The sequence below is a fragment of the Lissotriton helveticus genome, chromosome 6, assembly GCF_964261635.1.
Source record: "Lissotriton helveticus chromosome 6, aLisHel1.1, whole genome shotgun sequence".
Taxonomy (NCBI): domain Eukaryota; kingdom Metazoa; phylum Chordata; class Amphibia; order Caudata; family Salamandridae; genus Lissotriton; species Lissotriton helveticus.
In genome coordinates this window covers 224581372-224604061 of record NC_136067.1, presented here as the reverse complement: position 1 = coordinate 224604061, position 22690 = coordinate 224581372, and the positions used below count along the sequence as shown (strand labels likewise).

Sequence of the window (22690 nt, the reverse complement as noted above, 5' to 3'; positions counted from 1 at the left end):
GCCTAGGAACTGGAGTGACTTGTTTGTGAACTTTGGGCAATAAATACAGGGTGGGAGTAATAGGGAAATCAGTTCTCAAAAAATTATGTTCCTCTTTATTGATTAGACTCTCCCGTTTCCACTGAGCCAATTCTTTCAAAATCTGTTCCTTAACCGTGATCAAAAGAGAGAAAGCTACTCTCTGTAGCAACCAACATCATTCAGCTGCTATACATTGATCGCGGCCAAAGAACTATATTCCCGCCTTTGTTAGCTTTATTCACGATAATACTATTATCATTACTGATTTTCTTCATAAGGCGCATATATTGCTGTTCTGTATATCGCCTATGTTTATTTTTTAACAAACATGTTTTATGAAGGGCCTTAAGATCTTCAATAATGCAATCCCCGAAAATATCTATGACATCTCTTGCCATTATCGGGACAAAAGTAGATGAAGTGCGGAAATGAGTAGAGACTGCTCTAGTAGTGGAAATACCCATACCCAAAAGTTCTTCTTGAGTGTTGTGAGGTACAATATCATTAGCATCAGCTAGTTCGTTTACTGTCCATAACAATTAAACATCAGATACTTGGAAATGCATGCTAGGTTGATTTTCAGCATTAATAGACACAGCTCTAGTATTTGTACTCTTAAGCTTATGGAATTTTACAAGTTTCAACTTTCTGATAAACTTAAATACCTCAACACGTGATTGAATGTACTTAAAACTAGTTTTTGGACAAATTGAAAGTCCCAAAGCCAACAATTGTAATTCTGCAACATTTAATTCTAGATTAGTCATATTAATGACAGTATTAGCAGCCGCTGTACTGTGCATTTCACAAGCAGATTCCTCTTTTCTTATTTCTTTTTGTTGTACCCGCCGTGTTTTGCGCCTCTCTTTGCGCTGTTGGTTCCTCCTGCGGCATTTTGAGCTTGGGGTAATCTCGGCCTGAGTGTTTGCCGGCGGTCCTCTATACTAAACCCCAACTCCTCTGAAGGGCTATAATTGAGAGGCTCATGTTGTTGCTGATTCACCTCACTTATATTAGATTCAGTGCTGCTGATGAGTGAACTTGCTTCAGATTCGGAGGATAATAAAGTGCCGGGATTAATGCTCGCTTGTGGTTGCTGGGTTTTGTTATTCATGGCCTGTTTTTTTAACACCATCAAATCGTTTAGCAAACGTGAATATACGTCCAGTTTCATAATCGCGTTTATCGTGCGCAAATTTTGTCACTTTACGATTCATTATCATGTTCTCATGTTTGTGCAGGCGCTTTTTAATATCATCCCTGCCCTTGTTTACAACATCTTTTAAATCAAGGGCATCCAATTCTGAAATCAGTTGATCAATCTGAGCCACGATATCATGTCTGTCAATTTCGGCATATTTGATCAAAATACAGACCATATTCATTGACGCCTCTAAATTATTCGTGGCCCATTCTTGCAGCATTAGGGGGTTGGGGTTCTTAAATGATGGCGCTATGAGAACTCGTAACCCCCTTGGGACTCTACCAGCCTCCTTGTATTTCTCCAAAGATTTCTTTTCCCACCACTTGGTGAGCTCATTACGCTGCAATTTCTCCAGTCTCTTCAACATACTTTTCACATCTTTACTGTCACCATTATGTGTAATACTTTGCTGGCCAGTACCCGCCGGTACCGGCATATTAGCAAAGAGTGCATCCGCCACTTCCTATACAGAGACCAAAATAAAATGATGTCTTGCTGCATCCTCATCACAGCATGGGGGCATTCTTTAACGTATCATGTTTAAAAAAATATGTCTTTCATTAAACATCACTCACTTCAGTGATATAATATTATGTGCTTTATTGAGACGCTGTGACATGTTGTTTTGTCATTGTATAGTCTATATTACATTTTTCATTACATTTGTTGCCTGGTTTCGATGTTTTTATGACTCTGCTCATGCTTCAGATGTTAGATTTAAGCATTGCAAACCTTTATTGTACTGGAGGGCGAGAGAGAGGAAAAATGGGTTCCCTTAACAAAATACATGCTTTTTCTTTAAAATAAAACTCGTTTAAATGAAGATTCTAAAAGATAGCAATTACAATGTTTCTTGCTAGAAGGACTTTATATTAAATTTTGCTTAAAGAGGAGTTGATTGTAAAAAGCATGGGCATGTTGGATCTTCAAGGTCTTCTCACAGTCTTGGTTAATCTTACAACATGAGGGCTCTACCTTCAGGATAATGTAGTAAATCTAATGCCATATGTGGCCTGACTTTCCCAGTAATACAATCATGTTAGATACAGGTCAGGCATGATTGTATGACTTTATGGGCACAGTATTATTAGACGGTGTGTGTATTAGGTGTAGGCTAGAAAACTGTTGTGAATGGTAACTGAATGGCGATGCTAAAAAATGTGTGCATACTCAGCATATTTTATTTTTGAAACTCAGTTTTGACATGGTTCCCGACCCGTAAACAAGACAGAGAAGGAATGTTCCATCTTTCTGAGCTGCGTGCGATGATTGCAGCCACAATGTTATCTCGTCTTGCAAAAGTTAACTTGGAAGAAGGCAAAGAAGTTACATCTCTGCCTGTCGTGCAGTTCTGCAAAAAAAGCATTGTTTGCGTACAGAAGTAGCAACAAATGTGTTGCAATGAGCTTAGCAGGAGAGACACCTCATACAAAATCATTTGAAACTATCGTATAAAGATAAGCCAGAAAAAGGATGGGTTAGACACACTGATGAGATGCTAAGGGTATCATGCTGAAAGCTCGTACTTCGACTGCATGCCCAGCAGCGAAGGAAGGTAGTGGGGGAAAACTAACATAACTTGGCTTACTGTAAATTAGTTAGGCCATACAGCCAAGTAATTATATGGCTATATGTTTACATATGTACACCTCTCCTGCAGATAAGAGTTTTTCTTCCAGTGTTGTCTAATTCATAACACTCTGAATCTGGATGAGATTAGATTGTCATAGAAAAGAGAGAAAGACACATGTCCATTCTCCTTTTCTTTGAAGGGGTGCGACACATATTATGCCCTTGGGGCTGACGAGATCTCACTATGTGACCTCCACTGCCCCTACCAAAATTAGGAGGTTCACAACATTAAGGTTTATAGTTTTATTTTAGAAATGCACACATGTGGCCTCTCCCACTATGGAAAATAGGGCCTCATGTATAAAGAATGCATGAGGTAAAAGGGGTCACAAATTGCTTCCCGAATTTTACGGAATGCATTTTTATTTTGTAAATCAACCTATGTACTAATTGGTCGGTTCACAAAATACAGAATTGTAGTGGATGACAATTCGACCTACCTCATAAATATTAAAGAGGTAGGTCACAAATTGCGACCCACTACAATTGGCTACAATCACAGGCATGGTGTTGTGCTGGGGTCAGCTGATCACCATGTCTGTGATTGCTTTTAAATAAAGCACTCTTGTTTCTTAAATGCAGCAGCTTTTCCTAAAAGGACAACATAATGTGCTTAAAAAATAGAAATTTTGTAAGATTAGGCAGTGGCCATTTATATCTTAGAATGTGAAATCTATACAGGGAAATTCCATTGTCTTGATTTAGAAAGCATGGGTACAGTGCATTTTTGTAAATAGTGTAGTCAGTGAGTCACCTGGCCCCTACGTGGGAACTTTTGACCCCAAGGACCACGCATACGACCCTAAAAGGGTGAGTAATCCGGTGTGTATCTCCCATTTGTACCTCCAACACCGCAAGGCCGCAAAGCTCGCACAGGCCCGCACTACACTAGTGATGAGGGTGCCAGCCCACATGGCACTCCTCATCTGGCATGCCCTCTGATTATCTGCCCTCCACAGGTGACACCCGCTCTAGGCACCGCTGCCTCCATGGCCCTCTGCTGCGGTCCCGCTCAGCGGCCATGCACACCCGCGAGTGGCTAGGACCTTGTGTGCCGACTGCGTTTTTGTCTCTCCAGCCTGTTGCCCTCCAGTATTGCCAGCGCAGCACTCCACTGGACACAGCCATGCCATGCATCATGGGTGCTGGACACTGCGCCTCTCTCCTGGGCCGTTTTTGAGTGCCTCCCCATTCAAACATCATGACTGATGACGCCAACTTGGTAAGCACACTGTGCCTAACCTAGTGTTGCAACATGCTCCTGGAGCACACCCTCATGCCCAAGTTGCTGCCCTGCAGCCGTTTATTGAGCTCACAGACCTTGCCACCGCTACCCCCGATGGAAGACCTGGGTGGGCCACCTGAATAACTACTTCAGGTCCACTCGGGAGACAGATAGTGTTGTGAAGAGATCCCTGCTACTTCACTACGCAGGGGAAGAAATGTACAAACCGTTTGGACACCTTCTGGCGACTGGTGAGGATGACAATTATGAAGCTACAGTCAGAGTCCTTTCACCCACTTTGACCCCCCGCTCAACCCCAACTTTGTTCGCTTCCAACCGCGGCAAGTACGCCCACATGAAAGGGAGTCATTTGACACCTTCTACATGTGCCTCCAGGAGTAGGCTAACACCTGTACTGACGATGATCAATCAAAGGAAATGGTCATTCAGGGGAGCAGGTCGAAGACACTCAAAGGTCTGACCCTACGACAACAAGGCATCAGCTTGGAGGACATTCTTATACTCGCCAAGTCCCATGACCTCTCCCTGGCACGGGCATCCAAAATGGAATAAGCTTTCTACCGCACCCACTGTGGCCCTCAACTTTACCAGCGGCTTGGTATCAAGACGAAGACAGATGATGCCATCAAGGCACGGCCGAAAACTGCAGGAGAACGACTGATCGATCTGCCATTCGGCACCCACTGCTGAAGGGAGGATCTCCCACTTGACAATTGCCCAGCGCAAGGCAAAGACATGCTCCACCTGTGGGAAACTGAACCACTTTGCCAAAGTATGTAGGAGTGGGACAAGAATCCAAGGATCCAGGGGAAGAGCACCACCCACAAAGGCAATTAGACACCTAATGCTCAATGAGGCCAAGTAGCAGCATCAAGCCCCACAACAACCATGGCCAGGCAGCTATCACACAAAAGGTTGTGTGATATCACTTTTTTGCAGTTTTATATAGCTCAAACTTGAAAGTATTGGAGAACTTGACATGAACACCTGTTAAATTACACAAGGTTAAATTCACTTTTTTAGGCATGTGATCTGATGTCTTGAAATGTGCTAAATAGTTCTCAAAAATCTTAAACAGAAGTGAATAGAAAATCAGGTCCAAACCCCCAAATTGTTTGGGATGCCCTGAAATCCACCATACGAGGTCATATGATCAAACCAATGTCCTGCAAGATCAAACAGGACAACTCAAACTTAAATGGATTAGAACAACAAATAAAAACACAAGAAAATTACCTTAACTAAAGCCAGACAAATCACGATTGAATCAACTAACGAAGCTGAAATACAAATTCAACAAAATTCTAGCAACAAGGCACACATCATCGTACAAAAAAACAAAGGTATCTCCTTTTGCGGACGTAACAAAGCAGGAAATATTCTAGCATCTTTTCTGAAACAAAATGACTGCTGGTTCAAGATAACCTCTATTACTCAAAATGAGATCACAATAGCAATCAAATGACTCTAAGCTGGGCACCAAGGCCTGAAAGTTTCCCCGCTTCCTTCTACCAAGCCTCAGGACCATCCCTTATTACTCCCCTGAAAAACCTCTTCTCTCACTTCTTAACAACAGGAATGGTCACATGTACCGCTGCAGAAGCCACAATAATTGTCATTCCAAAAGAAGGTAAAGATCCCTCTATTCTCAAGAACTACTGCCCAGTTTCCCTAATATACATTGACTGCAAAACATACCAAAAATCCTACCCATTAGATTAGAACCAATCCTATGAACAATAATACACCTCTACAGAGGGGATTCATTATCGGTAAATTCAGGGCAGACAATATCAGACTCTGCACACTTTCTCAACCAAACAACCTGTGCGACTGCACTAGATGCCAACAAGTCCTTTGACAAGGTCTTGTGGTCTTTCCTACAAGCTACCCTTGCAGCATTTAATCTCAGTCCTAATTTGAATGAAATGAGTTTGGCACTATACAAGGAACATAAAGCCAAAATTCACACCAACGGGAACCTGACAAATAGCTCCAGCCTGCAACAAGGTCCTAGGCAAGGTTGCCCCCTCGCCTCTTCTTACTTACACTGGAGCCACTTCTCCCAAAAATTAGAGAGAATCCTTACGTCCCCAATATCCTGTTCCTAGCGGGACCACACAAACTGGCAGCATACGCAGACAACATTCTCCTCTTCACAACTAAGGCTGATTCTGCCGTTCCCAACATCATGTCAACCATCAGGGATTATACCTCTGTCTCAGGATACACCCTTAATAAGGACAAAACAACGGTTCTGCCCCTGAACATCCATTGCAGCAGCTCAATTATAGGGGACCTTTGCCTCAAATGAGCCCCAGCCAAAATAAAATACCTCAGCATCCGGTTCAAGCAAAATCTCAGGGAATCCTTTCATCACAATGTAAAAAATACCCTAACCAAAATAAAAGACCTACTTGATAAATGGTCGGCTAGTTTCATCACTTGGTGGGGTGGTATTGAACAATCAAAATGGTGATCTCCCATCTCATCAACTTCTAAATCAGCATGTGACCAATCTATCTGTTGGATAACTTCTTCACTAAGATAGATCTCATACTCAATAATTTTTATGGCAAACCAAAAGACTGAGAATAGCCCTCACTAAACTATGCCTTCCAAAGAAACTCAGAGGCCCAAACCTCCTAGATTTTCTCAGATACCAAACTGCATACCTAGCGAGACAGAGGCTCTACTAGTTTCACCAACCTAATATAGCTCCTCCAGCTTAGCTTAATATCAAAAACTCTCTAGCCCTAACACTATCCCTCACAGCCCTTATTACCACCAAGAGAATAAAGACAGAACACTACGCAAGTATTCTCTCTCATACAGTGCCCTCTACAGAAAATTGACAATAAACTACCTAACAAAATATGCTACTCTACACTCATGTCAATATGGCACAACAATTACCTCAAATCAGAGGGCAAAGCACTCTTCATCGAGAAATGGGCATACAAAAAAGGTACCCTTTTAATAGGAGATATAGGTTCTCCCACAGACCCCATACCCTTCTCACAGTTCAAATTCAAATTTGAACTTGACGAAATGTATTTTTAAAACTTTTTAAAGATTAAAGCTATTATCGCCAAACACAAACCCCTGAGAACACCTGACCTTCCTTCCACACTGAAGTGCATTGCCAAGGGAGGGCACATAGCTTATAAACTCTATTCCATACTGACTCAAATGATCTCCTCCCTAACCAATCCAATCCAAGTTCAATGGGAATCCATCTTAAACAAAATGAACGCCAAATAGAACTCGCCCCTGAACTGGCCATCCATTTGGTCCAACCTAACATTTAATAAGATCCTGACCTCATTAGCTCAGTACAGACTATGCACCACGCACATGGCCCACTCAGACAAATGTTGGAGTTGCAATAATGCAATGGCCGACTTACCCCATATGCTACTCCAATGTACCTTTGCCAAAAAATGTGGTCTGAACTTTGGCTCATTATATTAAAGATCCTTCAGATAGGCTGGACCCCTGACCTCGCCTATATAGCATTGGGTAGTCTAACCCTGAACCCCCCAAATACCTAGACTATGATGGTTGTATCTTATAGGAGATACTAATATTAATTTGTCTTAAAGCCATCATCTCAGAATAGAAAGACCTCTCCAAACTCTCTACCCACACTTGGAGGGAATGGGTCCTATTCACCAGGGGTGCCCACAACTCATGAAACGTCTTCCTAAAATCTCCCTCGAAGAAAAAGTTAAAAATGTGGTTAAAACTAGACTCATACATCGCCAACACCACATCTTCATAGATGCCACCCCTACCTTCTTCTTTACCATTCCCTCCTCTCCCTTTCCCCAATTCCATACCCAACCCCATACAGCCCCCTCACTCAACCCTCTCGCACTCTACCCCCTTCTCTACTACATCCTCCACTTTCTACAACACTCCCTCTCTCTATATCTACTTCTCTCCTCTGTCTCCTTTCTCTATCCTCTCTCCTCCCTATGCCGCAATACTACCTTGGGGTATCCCACATCTCAAAAATGCCAACTAAAACATTATAGTGCCTCAATTACCTCTAGTACCCAGAAAAACACAGCTCTTGCGCCAAAGATACCATGATGTGTCATACCTTTATGCCTCCTTGATGCCATATCTCCTTAGATAATTCATTATGTAACCATTGTCACTCATCATATCCCAATATGCGATGCCTTTATTTCTTCTCTTTGCATAGCTGCTAATGTTTGATTGAGACTGCTTATGTGTGACACAGCCATCATCAGTCTTCATATGTGTGACATATAACTGTCGTATGTGTGGCAATCTTCGGGGTCCGGTTTAAGAGCTAACGATAGGTACCAAGCGGGTGCCTAGCTTCCAGTGCAGTGTGCCGAATAGCTATCACCCCCTCCCGTGACCTATGAAGTGCTGAAACTGAGCACTTTTAATAAACTCGGTTCCAATCCTAATGGAATCTAATGCAAAATATTTTTTTGTATTTTTTACATAACAGTCCTCTGGTTGGGTGGGCATTAGCGCGTCCATACCACCGTGGCTTTACACACAGCACTGTAAATATATTCACATTCACATGGTCCTGACGAATGCCTGATAGATCCTATCACATAGGCTGAAACATGTTGACCGTTTCTTCACTTGGGGTAACAGTGGACCTTTAATCTGTGTCCGTTATCCATCACATTTTTTATTTGTCCATTTGGCGAAACTAATAAAAAGTTTTTTTCGATCAAATTGGCCATTTTAAATTCTTCACTGCACAATCACAAAACCAGCTCCGCAGTAACACTGGCGTTGAAGCACACCGGGATGGCATTAGGTCATTCATGGTGGGGCCCGATGATGAAGAATGTCACCGACTAGGTCGGTGAGTGAGGGCTTTCAAGAAAACCTATCTAGGTTTTTTCATTTCAAACAACAGAGTGTAATAGCTTCTTGTTGCTTTCACTGGTAGTCATCCCTTGAACTAGTGTTTGACGCTCCTTTGTTGGTTTCTGGTATGTGTGGCATAGCCATATATTCAGTTTTCTTATGTGTGACATATAACTGTCTTATGTGTGGTACTTTTAGTGATGCATAATAGAGAACTGAGAACTGAATAGAGAACAACAGTTATGCATATGTATTAAGATAGATTTGATAAATTAGCCCATGTTGTGGTATAAAAACTGCCCAATGCTCCTAAAGTGCCTACACAAGATCACTAACGTGCTTCCTTTTGCTAACATGGTCACCTTGCAACCCCACTGAAATTTTAAAATGTTAAATGTTTTTAATGTCAATATCTGATGAAACACTAATTTCGTCAACAATTCTATGATACAGAATCATGTTTTGCTTTTTAATTGTTAACATGATAAGAATACTGTATTTAGCTTTTAGGATAAAATAAGTAACATGCTCTTTTTCTATATTTTAAATAATTTCTACGTTCGTAATTTTGTTGAACCTCGATACCTATCATGACATTGTTATGGTTTTTACTAACTTAAACAATAAAGTGTTGATTGATTGAAATACATGTTTTGAGAGCCTGGCTGTAGGAATAATCACAGGAACTCCAAAGTAGATTCGTAGAAAGGAGTTTATTTATAGACAACTCCACCCAATGCACAGAGCCTCCTCCCAGTTAAGAAGCACGAACAGCAACTGGTTAACACCGTTCGAACCTCAACTGAGAAACCTTCCATGCATGAGCCACATTTCAAAACACAATACATTACAGGTGTAAGCATCAGACATTACGTGCTATTCTCGCGATGTCCCCATATTTCTAACTATAACTAGCACAGATTTATTCATAAGGCATCACACGCTACTCACGCGATGCCCACAAACCACTTATCACTACAGGACATTCCCCCTTACATAAAAATTAGAAAATACAGAACAAATTAAAGAATATATGTACATAATGGTTAATATCTAACAAAACCATCAAATTTCCTTGGAGTTTTATTAGTACGACCCCTAGAAGAACTTGCATAAACATTTCGGGAATTCATATTACAATCAGAAAAGACATGTTCACCTGGAATAGAATATTTAGAGGAAGAAGATGGGGACAAAGGTGGTTCCACATCCTTCCTTGCAAAATCTAACCAATGACTCCAATCAAGTTCTTCTTCAATACTCCCTTGTCTATTATGCATGATTTTTTACCTGTTGTGGAGACACCTTAACAAGTTATCTCTTGTTCCACCACCCTTTTCTTATCTACAAATGCAGACCCCTTACTGAATTTAAGAACCTGGGCTGGATCTAAAAACCTTGACTCCCCTTTCTTTACTTTGGTTGGCTTTTTCATCAACATCCAGTCGTCCACCAGGACATCCACCCCAGAAGAACTGAATTTTTTATCAAAGTTAATTTTAATTTTACCCTGTTTCGCATTCACTCTTTCATATACTTCCTTCAAATTGATCTTACTCTCACCAGAAATATCGCGTAACCAAGTTAGGAACAAAACAGTATGTGCCTCCCTACCTTTCAGCAAAAGGTGAAACTCCTGTAGTACAGTGTGGAGCAGTGTTATAGTTCCAAACTTTCTGTTGAATAAACTCTTCCACGTTGAGGTTGGAAGCTAAAGCTGTTTGTATCCCTTCTTTGATCACTTTATTACCCCTTTCCACTAAACCGTTTGATGATGGGGAATACAGGTATATTTGGGAAACAAGGGTACCCCATTAAGTGAACCTGTGGTTTAATATTTATGAGAAGGACAATGGTTCGGGGGAGGCCTGACTAGGTCCAGTAACACAAGGTTAAATATTATTTTGTCTAATGAATTAATCACTTGGGGAGCAGACGTCATAGGGCAAAATGTATATATTTAATCATAGTAATATACAGATTAATATTTACACAAGTATGTTCAGGTCCTCACATAAGTGACAAGGGTGTGTAACGTGACTGAGTGAGAGTGGCAGTATACGAAATATCACACGGATAGAAAAAGAGATCCAGAACAATATGTACAAATGGGGGGAATTTCAACAGGGGGTCGACAACGTTTCAATCTTTAGTTAGTCGAGATCATCATCAGGACAAAGTGAGCATTCTGAAACTAAATTAAGAGATGAACATGTATTAGCGCTGTACCCTACTGGACAGTTAATTAGTTTAATGCAGTGCCAATGTGCTCCCAGTGCTTAGTCATATACCAATTAATGTTGGTTGCAGTAGTAATCCCATGCAGCCAAATTGGAGAGCAGTTACCGCATGCGGGGGCGCTTGCGCAGTACTATGAGCCGCTACTAGCTGTAGTAGGAGTTCAATGACATGAGGGTGTGTACCGTTAGTCAATTCTAACATGGTGCCTAAGTGCTAACCGTGCTAAACATTTTCTTAAGTCGTTTACCAATTGCAACTCCAAAAATGTGATCTACTGCATCAAGTGCCCGTGCCAACTACGATACATCGGACAGACAACGCAACAGATCAAGAACCGGATCTCCCAACATAGAAGCCGAATACATTGCAAAGTGCATACGGCACCACTGGTGGAACATTTTTGGCAAAAGGCCATTCAGAACAGATTTCACCTGGCAGGTGATAGATAGTCTGATACCAAGCACAAGGGGTGGTAACCAACAGTCTATACTAAATCGCCTTGAGTGCAAATGGATTTATATCTGCAAGACAATTGAAAGAGGACTGAACACTCTAGATGAGTGGAATACGTGTTTCTAATACAGACCTTGACTCCCACTATATGTCAACCACCTGCGACAAATGACTATATATGTGTACCCTTTTGTAAATATATGTCAGCCTTGCAATAGGGTCTCTTTTAATCTGACTCTTTATTAATATCTTTTCATTACTAATCATGCCAAATGTTATGATTCCCATTTTTTGAAAAGCAACCTCTATAATTTTCTTCTTTTTCTTTGGGTATAATTTCCTTTTGTTTGGGTCTACCCAAATAATGAGTCACGTTCAATGGAATGTAATTATAGCAGCTGTTAATCATATTGACCTGTTCACTCAATGTTAAATGTCACCAATATGGAACTCGAATACTGTTTCATATGCACATTTATGACAAAAATTGCCCTTCAAGCAATCGCAAGCGATAGCCAGGTTAACCATCGGGAATACGCAGGCGCGGTAGTCTTCCCACTACTAGGATTGTCTGCGCACGCATACTCACAGATACGTTACTCCCGGAAGCATAAATCACCTAAGCACATCATGCCCGCGTCCGCAGCATTAACGGCAGCCGCGAGGATGAGAGAAACCCTTTCCGGCCGTACAAACAAGGAGATTTAGTAAGTGCCCCTCCCGCCGTCACATCATGGTTTTTGCTAATGCCGCCCCTCACTAAAATGCCATCCCGAGTATAATACGCGATATTATATTACAGATCCATACCCGAGGCCACAGTCCGGGATCTACAGGGGTAATTATGAGCACACCCTACCACAGCCAGCAATTCCTTTACTAATTCAGTTGTGTCCATCTGGTAAATGATCACGCCACTTATTTTTATATTTATTCTGTTGTTTTTAAGACATAGAGAGTAGTACCTGTCCCTTATCTCATCCACCATGGCTTTGCCTTGAACTAAAGAGCGAAGTAAGCAGCCTATTTATTCTATCACCATAGTATCAGCACTGAGTGTTTGATGGGATATTGTATAAATTATTCTTATTCCTCCTAGACCAAACATCCAGGCACGATGCTCCAATCCTCCCTATCTTTTTTTTTTATATTTATTTTTTTATTGATAAATAAAATACAACAACAATCAAGGCATTCGAGACAATACTAGCGATCATGTGTCCGCATAGAGTGTTACTCCAAACATTCAGGAAAAATCATACACTTATAAACCGTCGAGAGGGGGGGGCAGTGGGGAAACAGTGCAACACTCATAATATTAAACAGTACATGGAACATCATTTTAGGGGGACAGGGGGACATCAGGTAGTAAGTCTTGTGGGGGAGTACATATATTCCCACAATAGGCATTCCACTGAGACCAGACTCTGTTCCATTTCCTAGGTCTACCCCTAGCCAGATACACCGTTTTCTCCCTAAATATGCACCAATCCATGCCCTCCTTCCACATCAAGACCGTGGGCGACCTCTGGGAACCCCACAACTGTGCAATGTCTCTCTTAGCTATCATGTTACCAAGGGTCGCCCAACGGATCTGAGCAACAGTGTAATCATTCGGCTCCCATACGTTTAGCAGGCAGCTCCTGGCTTCGGGCAACAACGACACTCCGGTAACTCTTTCCATCACCGCATGCACTCGGGCCCAAAACCCTGCAACCGCCGAACACTCCCACAGAATGTGAAGGAAATTTCCTGGCATGCCGCAATCACGTTTACACAACCCATCTAGAGAACAGCCCATTCGCACCAGACTCGTACCAGTAACATATATACGGTGAAGGATCTTAAGTTGGACAAAGTGAAGACGGGCAGAAATAGCAACCTCCCTGGGTGACGACAACGCGGATTGCCAGTCTTCGTCATCTAATTCCAATCCATCCTCAGTCCATACCGCTCTGAGACGCACAAGTAGATGCGTCCGATTATTGATCAATTTTTTTATAAATCAATGAGATTGTGCTATCAGGGACATAACCGTCTAATATACGGTCTTCGAGAGGAGAGGACTCGGGAACGTCAGTGCCTGCAGCGAAAACCGACAGCAAGGCATGGCGCACCTGCACGTATCTGAAAAATTCCTTGTCTCCAAGCTCATATTCCATCCTCAGCACCTCAAAGGTTTTAACATTTCCCTTGGTCCAGAGGTCACCTACTCTGCTGATACCAATCATGTCCCATTTCTCAAAACCTTTCGTTCTCCATAAATATCCCAAACGTTCAGAGTCATACAACGGAGCCGCACGAGTCAATCTATCACCCCACCCCAAAGCCGCATTTGCATCTCGCCAAACTCGCACAGCAATCGTAGTGGGCCCAGTTAACGTCCTGCAAATACGCCTGGAGTAGAGCGCCCTACTATAATTCCCGCCCGGTAAAAGGTATTTATCCATCTCGAAAGCCGGTGAAGGACCCGGTGCATAGGTGGCATGGTTAATCGCACTCAATTGAGAGGCCCAGTAGTAACGCTTAATGTCTGGGAAAGCGATGCCTCCATCGTACCACGGGGAGCGTAAGCTTGGGGAGCGCAATACGAGCGCGTCCGTCCCAAAACAAACGTCGCTGTAGGCTCTCCACCTCCCGAAAAAACCCGGAGGGAATAGGGTCAAAGGAGTTTTGGAGTGCGTACAAAAATCTCGGCAGCGACACCATCTTAAAAAGAGCAGCAAGCCCGAGCGGCGACAACGGTAACCGACGCCAGCGCGAGACATCAAGTTTCAGTCGCTGGAGTGGGGGAAGCAGGTTGCGTTCGTAGCGAACCACAGGATCCAGGGAGATATAAATTCCCAAATACTTGAACCCTGACTCGGTGACTTGGATCAGGAATCTGCGAGGCAGCGTGGGAAGCCCTCCTGCTAACACATAGACACAGGATTTCGTCCAATTAATAACAAGACCTGAGTTCTTCCCGAATGAATTTAAAACGTCAAAAAGCACATTCAGGGATTTCTGGGGGGATGTGAGATACAAAAGGATGTCATCCGCATAAAGCGAAATACGATCCTCGAAGTCAGGAGTCCACCTAATGCCCCTTATCGAGGGCTCCCAGCGGAGCCATGTGGCCTGCGGTTCGAGCGCAAGGGCAAAAAGCAAGGGAGACAACGGGCAGCCCTGCCGAGTGCCCCGTCCGAGAGTAAAAATGCCAGATAACTTCCCATTAACCACCACCTGAGCCAGAGGCCTCTCATAAAGAAGTTTAACCCATGCAATGAATATAGGGCTAAAACCAAATTTGGCGAGAGCCGCCCAGAGATAAGGCCATTCGATAGTATCAAAAGCCATAGTGGCGTCCAAGGAAGCCAAAATGGCCGGCTCAGAGAGGGTCCCGGCTCTCGCGAGAACTCCATGAAGCCGCCGAAGATTAAGGGCAGTATTGCGATGCGGGATAAAAATGGATTGATCCGGATGGATCAAATCACAGATCACCTTAACCAAACGGTTAGCTAACAATTTGGCTAAAATTTTGGGTTTGGCGTTTAAAAGGGAGATGGGCCTTTAAGAGGCACAACGGTCGCGCGGCTTACCTTCCTTGTGTATTACCACGATAGAGGCCAGCCGCTGATCCGCGGGGAGGGAACCAGATTCCAGCGCCTCAAGGAACATATCCCTCAGATAGGCCGCAGTTTGTACAATTCAATAGGCAAGCCATTGGGGCTCAGAGCCTTACCAGAGCGAAGGGAGTGGATGGCAATCGCTATTTCATCTGTCGTAAGCGGTGCGTCCATAAAATCCCTATCAACATCAGAAAGACAGGGCAATGTCCCGCAATAACAACTGGGAATCCCCCTCGTCCCTATCACAAACTGAAGAATACACAGTACGGAAATGATCCACAAAACAGTCAATGATCCCAGTCGGGTCAGTCACACACACTCCATCCGACCTTTCAATCACAGGAACTACACGATTCGCTCTTTCCTTCTTATCATGCCATGCAAGCAATTTACCAGCCTTGTCACCCACGTCATAAAGCCTACCCTGTTGCTCCCTGCCCATTACTTTGGCAGCGTCGATCACCAGGGCTTTATAATCAGATTGTTTTAAGCTAAGGGAGTGGAGTTTAGCACGGGTGACGCCCGCCTCGAGGTCACTTTCAATGACAGTTATGTCAGCTTCAATGCGCACCAGTTCCTCACATTTGGCCTTCTTGGCGCCAGCAATTAACGACAAAGAATGTCCACGTATAACAGTCTTGAAAGCCTCCCACAATGACACAGATAAAGAAACAGATCCCACATTATCGAGGAAGTAATGATCAATAGATTTTATCAGCTCCGAGCGGATCTTAGGATTCCGGAGATACCAGGGGTTGATGGGAGCAACCCTGCCCTCACTACACGCCCCAGCTTCCACACAGAGCCACAAGGGGGAATGATCTGAGATGCCCCTGGGAAGGTGTCGGATTTCCCTGATAGAGGAGGATTGAGCCGCTGGCATTAGGAGATAATCAAGCCTGGAGAGGCTTCCGTGGGCTCCTGAATGGAAGGTATATTGTAACTGCACAGGATGCATCAACCTCCAACTATCCACCAGCCCGAACGTTTCCAAAAACCCACTCATCCATAATTGAGATCTAGCCAAATCTCTGGGAGGGTAACGATCCGAGGAGCCAGAGACGACAGAGTTAAAGTCCCCACCCAGGATTAAAAGACATTCAGGAAGCCCTAGAACAACCCGTCCAATATCAGCAAAGGTGGAAATCTGCAGGCCAGGGGGACATAGATCGTGAGTATGGAGAGCGTCTTCCCCTCCCATCTACCAGTGAGCGCGGCGTAGCGCCCCCTATAATCCTCCCTATCTTAACTTCGACATACGCATGGATAATCACTCCAGTTGTTAAGATCGACTCACCAAGCTGAGAAGTAAGACACCCACACCCCCTTATACCTAATCAGATTAGTGTGATCGTGACCCAGTACGCCTAACCCCTGTTCTGTTCACCACAGATCTCCTCCAAATTGACTACGTTGAGATCCTCTTCCAAACTAGACCAAGACACCGAAACAATTCCTTGACCTTTTAATCAGTAAGTAGCGGCGCTAGCACCCCCGCGGTTCATAGCTCCCCTTCTGGATGATATACTGACTTATGCATTTTAACTTAATAACTGATTAATCATGGTTAGCACTTAGGCACCATGTTAGAATTGATTAATGGTACACACCCTCATGTCATTGAACTCCTCCTACAGCTAGTAGCGGCTCATAGTACTGCGCAGGCGCCCCCGCATGTGGTAGCTGCTCTCCCATTCGGCTGCATGGGATTACTACTGCAACCAACATTAATTGGTATATGACTAAGCACTGAGTGCACATTGGCACTGTATTAAACTAATTTACTGTCCAGTAGGGTACAGCGCTAATTCATGCTCATCTCTTAATTTAGTTTCAGAATGCTCACTTTGTTCTGATGATGATCTTGACTAACTAAAGATCGAAACGTCGTCGACCCCCTGTTGAAATTCCCCCCATTTGTACATATTGTTCTGGATCTCTTTTTCTATCCGTGTGATATTTCGTATACTGCCACTTTCACTCAGTCACGTTACGCACCCTTGTCACTTATGTAAGCACCTGAACATACTTGTGTAAATAATAATCTGTATATTACTATGATTAAATATATACATGTTGCCCTATGAAGGCTGCTCCCCAAGTGATTCATTCATTAGACAAAATAATATTTAATCTTGTGTTACTGGACCTAGTCAGGCCTCCCCTGAACTATTGTCCTTCTCATAAATAGATGGGGAATATAAAGCAACTTTAAGTTGCTTAATGTCTAACTCTCTTAAAAATGTGCACATTTTCTCCGATACAAAATGGGTACCGTTATCCGTAACAATGATTTTAGGTGAACCTTCTAAATGAAAAATCTTACATAAAAACAAAATTGTTGACTCTGTATCGGGAGTTTCAACAAATCCATGATACATCCATTTGGAGAAGTAGTCAACAATCAAGATAACATATTTTTTTATCTTGATCTAGAATGGAATAAGGACCTGAAAAATCAAGACCAATTTTTTCCCAAGGAGCGCAGTGGGGTGTGATGGAACTTTCACTGTATGCCAATGTTTATCTGATTCAGGACAATTATCAATTGTCTTCCTCACCTGAGTGTCTAAAGAAGGCCACCAGTAATGTTGTTTTATTTTCATAATGGTTTTAGTGACTCCCAAATGTCCCTGATGTGCTTTGTCCACAATTAAAGGTCGTAAACTTGATGGAGGCACAAATTTGTCCCTCCTGCGGACGATATTGTTCTCCACTGAAAGTTTGTCAGAAACCTGGGCTAATACACGTAACTCACCATCTAAACACCTACCCTCAGGCCAACAATGAGTGGTATAATCTAGAACTTTTTGGAGAACTGCATCACCCTCACAAGCAGAATCCCAATCTTTTTCAGACAATACTGAATCATATTCACAAACTGCATCCACCACTCCCACACACTCGATGTCTTCAGTAGAAATGTCCTCATCATCATCTTTGAGCATTGACAATCTTGAAAGACAGTACGCTCAAAAATTCTTTCAGCCCTGAATGTGTTTAATATCAAAATTAAACTCTTTTAGTTTGGACACTAACCAATCAACCTGGTTGACATATGGAGGAGTTTACTTTGTCAAAAATATAAACCATGGGTTTGTGGTCGGTCACAAGTTCAAACTTCGGACCCCAAATATACATTTTAAATGTATGCACTGCCCACACACACAGCCCGGCTTTCCGAAATGAGGCGGCGGCTTGGCTTGACGACCACTTGAGATTGGAACAGCATACGGAGACTCTGACCCAGCAACACGGTTGGATATCGCACCCCCATCAGGACATTTAAACTGAAAGAAACGATCGTGTTTTAAACAGAGAATCAGGAGACGACCTCTTATCAATCTGGATAACGAATACCGTTGATCCTGAGCCTCGAGGACTCCTCATCCGCAGTGACATTAGAAGGAATTGCTATCTTGGGAAGAGTTTACTGCCCTTGATCTGCCTACAAATCTTGAGACTGATCCCTCCTATCTGTGTGAGCACAGCTCCCGGTAATACAAACTAGTGAACACCCCAGGAGTGTATCCGACCTGAGGAAGAACACCCATAAGCTCTTCCGGACCCACATATAAATAACTCCCAGTGGAAGACTAGTGTAGTCTATTCTAATCCACACTATACAACACCCCCTGGCCTCGAGACCAGACCGTTTGTTCCATAGTGTTGTTCCCCCTCCCCACGGTACCTTTTGGCCCTGATGAAGGCGTGGCCTGGCGTGGCCGCTTCACCGAAACGCGCGTAGGCGTCTATGGTGTTAAAGAAAGTGATCTTCTGTCATCTGTTGGATCGCCCCTTTTCTATCTGATCTAGCCCACTTATATTTAAAGTGTATTTCCACCTGACCTTCTATTCAGGCATTTGTGTACCATGATTTGGTTTTTAACTAGAGACAAAAAGTATGAATGAGGTTGTATGATTGGTGTCGTGATTGAGGATTGATGAGGTATGTGTGGTTATGTGCGGGAGCTCACTGTGGATCACGAATTATTTATGAATTGCTATTTTGTATGATGAACTTGCTTATCTACCAGAGATTTAATTAACTGTACTTTTGTGTGTTTTAAATGATAAAAATGAAAAAATAAAGAGAAAAATGGACTTTATACAAATGTTGTAATTGTCTAGCTTGGCATTGCTCTTTGGTCCATAAGGGTAATTAAATAACTGGGACCCTAGTATAGGGCCTTTTCATCCACGGCAGGGTTCGTTTTTTCTTACAGTGTTTTTTCCCCCTACCTGCCCTTTACGTCGTATCCCCTGGGGAACCCTCTTCTTTTTTGTAACTGCCCACACACATGCCAAGGCCTCTCTTTCAATAATACTGTACTGTTGTTCAAATGATTTGAGTGACCTCGAGGCGAAGGCCACTGTTTGTTCATGACCTTTGACTCTTTGGGTAAGTACCGCCCGAGACCTAAAATTCTAGCATCTACAGTTATGATAGATGTACAATCATCCCTGAAAACAAGTAAAGCTTGTGCAGACACAATCATTTTCTTAACGTCACCGAAAACGTTGTCTAAATCCACAGTCCAGTTAAAACTCTGGCCTTTCCTAAGAAGCATACGTAATGGCTCAACTACTTGGGCGTAGGAAGGAACAAACCTGGCATAATACTCGGCCAACCCTAGGAAAGACCGTAAAGAGTCTTTATCAGTAGGTGGTTTGGCATCCTCAATGGCCCTAATGACTGAAAACTTAGGTTTGATTCCATGTTTAGAAACAGTGTGTCCTAAATATTCTAGTTCTTGGACTGCAAACTTACACTTGTCCATTCGTACAGTCATTTCCCTTGACCTCAAAATTGAAAGAACTTGTTTTAAAATCACATTATGTTCCTCTATTGATTTTGCATAAATTTAAATATCGTCCAAATATGCCTGAACGCCTCTAACTTCATGAAACAGTGTATCCATGAGCTTCTGAAATACACTTCCAGCCGACGCTAGGCCGGACAGAAGTCATAAAAATTTGTATGCCCCTAAGGTTGTCACAAAAGTTGTTAATTCTGGAGAATCAGTTGTCAGGGCGACTTGATGATAAGCCGATCTTAGGTCGATTAGAGAAAACCACTTGGTCCCTCCCAGATTTGCTAATAACTCATGGATCTTAGGCAGTGGGTGGCAGTCCACAATAATATTTTTGTTTAAAGGGCGCAAGTCCGCGCAAAGCCTAATTTCACCAGACTTTTTGCGCGTGACAACGATGGGTGTCACCCATTGTGAAGAATCAGTAGCTTTTAGAATGCCTTGATCACACACATTTTTTAAAGTTTCTTTCAATTCATTTCTCACACTTAATGGAACAGAACATAGTTTGTGTGAAACAGGCTGAGCCCCAGGAATTAATCTGATGCGATGTTCAATACCCTTAACAAGACCCACTGTTTCGCTGAACACTGGTTTAAACTCAGAAATAATCTCTTTTAGTACGTTAGCATCTGTATCTGACATGTTGCACTCAATGTTACACACCGGAAGTTCCCCAACTTTAATTGGATTCTTATCCCCAGGTACTAAATATAAACCCATACGAGCAAGATCTTTCCATCCGATTATATTCTTTCCTTTCTCTGCTACATACATTTTTGTCATTGTCTCTCTGCCAAGAAATTGTACTAAGCCAGTGAAATACCGAATCATATTTATGTCTTTTTCAGCAAAAGCTTTTGGGTTTACATCAGAGCGCAGAAGTTTTACCCTCATGTTCACCAAATCATTAAAGTCAGTATCTCTCAGAATTGTTGTAGGCGAACCAGAGTCAGCCATCACCTGTAAGGGAACATTGTCAATTCTAGCAGAACATAAAGGACCTTTTATGGAATGTGTTTCACCATCACAGTCTAGCGTTACATTACTAAGGAAGTAGCTACATGTTTCAACATCTGAATCAATACTGTCCACATCAAAGGATCTTTTAACATTTCTACATACTCCCTGAAAATGTCCCATCTTTTTACAAATTACACATCATTTGTTAATGGCGGGGCAATTTGGAGAATTGCCATTGTGATTTTTGGAGCCACATCTGTAACAAAACAAAGATTGTTTCTTTTGATCAAATTTAAAATTTTTGCTTTTAACATTCACAGCACATATGGAATTATCGTGTTCACTTTCTGATGGTGAAGATTAACCCCATTTTTAGGATTATCCTGCATGGCTTTACTGGAGATAGTGAAACGTTCAATACTCAGAGCCAGATCAATCACCTCAGGTAAAGAAGGGTTCTTACACCTTAAGATCCTCTCTTTAATCTTACGTGATGCGCAATGAAAAACAAACTGATCCCTGATGTAATTGTCAGCTAAAGGTCCTAAATCACATGTAGTTGCTAAAACTCTGGGCGCAGATATATACTCTTCCACCTTCTCTTCCTCTTTTTGTTTTCTTCTATAAAAATTATGCCGTTCTAGCATGATGTTCTGTCCTTCTGAAAATTGTTTTTTAAGACGTGCGACTGCTTCCAAATAGACATTCCACTGACCATCACCAGCATGAGATGACGGGGTGGAATGGGAACAATACTATCAAAAGTCATTTGAGCAGCCAGGCCTAGACATCCAAATAACAAAGCAAACATACGAGCAGGTGAATAGTTTACAGCATCAATAGCAACTAGGTGGTTTTCAAACAGTCTAAACCATTCTGACCAAATAATTTCAGGGCTTCCAGGTTTGCTTAGAAATGGTGGGGTTCAGTAATCTGTTGAACATTAGCCATCAGAATTCAATAATTAAAAATAAAAATTTTAATAAACTGAAGATTCAATGAAAAGACCATGCAATACTTCTGTGTAAAATAAACAATATAATTCGAGTCACTTAAAGCATGCATATCGCTGAAAGTACACGCACTATAAAAGGAAATATTTATCAGCGTGCGTGTCGCTGACGTAAGACTTAATGCGCAGTCAAACACTTCATAGGTGATAAAGGGAACAATATAGCGTGCGCATCGCTGTAGAAAATCTTAGAGCGCTGTCAAATACTTCCTCAGAATTGAAAGGAAACAATTAAGTGTGCGCCTCGCTGAAAGAAAATGCGACGCGCTGTCAAAACACTTTGTTACTTCCTTAGAATTGAAAGGAAACAATTAAGCATGTGCGTCGCTGAAAGAAAATTCAACACGCTGTCAAAATACTTCGTCAACCAATGAAAGTGAACAAAGTTGTTGCCGAAATGATACAATGTATCCAATAGAGGTTGAGATAAACCAAGATGGCGCTGTTAAACGTAAAGACGTCAGCGCGTGTGATGTTCCTTCAAAATAAACAACTAGCGCGACTCCATAAAGTTGGTGTTGTGCAATGTAGAGACGTTTGAAGCCTATGCACAAAATCCAATCAAAATCATGTGAAGTAGAGTGAGTGTGGGCCATAATGTAGAAGCGTAATCGCTTGCGGCCT

At 42.4% G+C, this 22690-nt stretch overlaps 1 protein-coding gene across 1 annotated transcript in view; it reads left to right on the top strand.

The window, feature by feature from the left end:
* The first annotated feature begins 12268 nt into the window (after positions 1 to 12268).
* The window catches only part of ENPP5 (ectonucleotide pyrophosphatase/phosphodiesterase family member 5), a 352202-nt gene continuing 341780 nt past the window's right edge, over positions 12269 to 22690 (top strand). The window contains exon 1 of the mRNA XM_078647643.1: positions 12269 to 12373. The gene's annotated coding sequence lies outside the window, so the exon portion shown is untranslated. The remainder of the gene's footprint in view (positions 12374 to 22690) is intronic.